Raw genomic sequence first — 2,425 nt, 5'->3', positions numbered from 1 at the left:
GTGAATCTAGCAACTAGGAAAACACAGATACCTTAAAACTCCTGAGACCATGAAAAATCAACCCAACAGCTGCAGGATGCAGCAAAGAAGCACAACATAAGATTGAAATCAGCGAGAAAGTCGGAAACGGTGCAAAAACCACTGAAAACCTTTTCACAGAAACAAAGACAGAAAACTTCCCAAACATGAATAAAAAACATGAAATAAAATAAATGATGCATATAGCACTCCAAATATCCATGACCAAAATAAATCTACACTAGGGCATAATCAAGATTTCAGAAATTCAGTGCAACAACAAATTATTGAAAGCAGCTAGAGAAAAGAAGCATCATCTATAAAGGAAAGCCAATCAAAGTCACAGAAGACTTCTGAACACAAACTCTCAAATCAAGGAGAGTTTGGAGTGAGATATTTCAAGCCTTAAAAAAAAAAAAAAAAAAAAAAAAAAAAAAAAAAAAAAAAAGCTTCAAGCCAAAGTGACATATCCCACAAAACTATGTTTCAAAATTGACAGAGAAACAAGATACTTTCATGATAAAGAACAACTGAAGAAATATATGACCACCAAAGCAGCTCTCAGAACGCTCTGATATACCAATTAAAAAGAGACAATGAAGGCCACAAAGACTTGAACACCAATAGAAAGTAGTCACCCAGCAAGGCAAGTAATTAAACAGAAGAGAAAGACAGGGAACAGACAACATGAAAAATAAAAGTCAATACTTATCAGTTGTAACCTCTACATAAATGATTTCAGCTCACCAACCAAAAGAAATAGACTGGCTGAATGGATTAAGAAGAAAGATCCAACAATATGCTGCATTTAAAAATATTTAACCCAAAAAGTAATTAATAGACTGAAATTCAAAGGATTGAAAACAATTCTCCATGCCATAGATACCCAGACCAAAGCAAGAGTAACCGTTCTATTAAAAGACAATACAAGGTTTAAGTCAACACTGATCAAAAGAGACAAAGAAAGTCACTACCTTCTTAAGGGATAACTCCAAGAAGAAAAGATAAAAATCATAAATGTTTATGTACCAAAAATAGGTTAACTGAACCACGTAAAACAAATATTAACAGACATAAAAAACCAAATCAGCAGTAACACAACTGTAGTGGAGGACTTTAATATCCCATTCTCATAACTAGAAAAAAACATTAACATAGAAATATTAGAATTAAGTCAAGACTGTGACAAAATAGACTTGGTAGATGTCTACTGGGTGTTGTACCACCAAAACATCAGAATACACATTATTTTCAGATGCACATTATTTTCAGATGTTTTCCAAAATAGACCATATATTAGCTGGAACTGTCTGAAAGATGAACTTCCTACCCTGAGGAATATGTAAACTCATCCATTCATACATCTGTGCTGACAAGTTCTTAACAGAAGTGTGCACAGACTTGCCTGAGTGTATGTGACTTTCACTGACGCCACGTGAGTCTCTCATCTATTAAGGAAAAGATTCACTAGTCATTTTATTTTATCCTTTTTTTGTTTTTATTGTAAAGTATTCAGAACCTGGTAATTGATGAGGAAACGAGAGAGAGGATTGCTCTGCAACTTCTTCATTTTTCTCAGGAGGTAAAGCACAGCACCCAAGAATGACTCACACAGCTCCAATGGAGTCACTTTCATTAACAACCACGCGCTTTTATGACAATAAGTGAAACTGGTGCCTGTTTGCAGATGATTTTTGAAGTGGTGATTAGAATTTTTATTAGCCACCTTAAATTAATGAAATTTTTAAAAAGCTTAAGAAAGTATATAATGCTTATCTAACAGGGGAGACACCATGACCAGGGCGGAGGTGGTTTCCCAACGGAAGGCTCTACCCATTGCAGTCCGGAGATGCTGATCCCTGTGATTTCCCCAAATGCAGGAAACCCGACTGCATAATTTGTGGTAATAGGGGACAGTGTTCTGAAATGTTTCCTTCTGAAGTTTTCTGAAAAATATTTCCTTCTGATGCCTTCTTTTGTCTCCTACTGAAATATAAATTATTAGCTGCTGTCTTCAATATTATGATCCAATTCATCTCAATTAGTCTCTTAGATACTTTAATACATGATAGCATTAGGTTTAATTGGGCAATGAACAAATTAAGCCCAAATCTACAAAATTTTTTGAGTTCCTCAGAGAAGAAAATCTCAGAGTTAATGTTAGAACTGAATAACAGAACAGCTTAATTTATTTTTTAATTTAAATTTATTTTAAATGACATAAGAAAATATTAAAAATGTGTAATTCATTTAACAGTGAATTTGTCTTATTATTTTAAAATTCAGGAGGAAAAAAACAATTATCTAAAGTAATTTTCAAAGAAATCAAAAGAAGGAAATTTGCTTCTGCAGTGCTTACCTACTGACTCTGATCTCGCTTGGGCCTATAGAATCCTGGCTCTGACTA

General features: G+C 33.9%; 1 non-coding gene across 1 annotated transcript; it reads left to right on the top strand.

The window, feature by feature from the left end:
• The first annotated feature begins 1,786 nt into the window (after window positions 1–1,786).
• LOC111756137 (U1 spliceosomal RNA) lies at window positions 1,787–1,955 on the top strand. The gene has a single exon (XR_002790620.2). It is a non-coding gene; the product is annotated as a U1 spliceosomal RNA (small nuclear RNA).
• The last annotated feature ends 470 nt before the right edge of the window (window positions 1,956–2,425 follow it).

The sequence above is a fragment of the Cavia porcellus genome, unplaced genomic scaffold (assembly GCF_034190915.1).
Source record: "Cavia porcellus strain 051 isolate PalLab524CR breed Dunkin Hartley unplaced genomic scaffold, mCavPor4.1 scaffold_20, whole genome shotgun sequence".
Lineage (NCBI taxonomy): Eukaryota > Metazoa > Chordata > Mammalia > Rodentia > Caviidae > Cavia > Cavia porcellus.
Note: the sequence above shows the minus strand (reverse complement) of the source record. Positions and strands in the feature narration are given on the sequence as shown.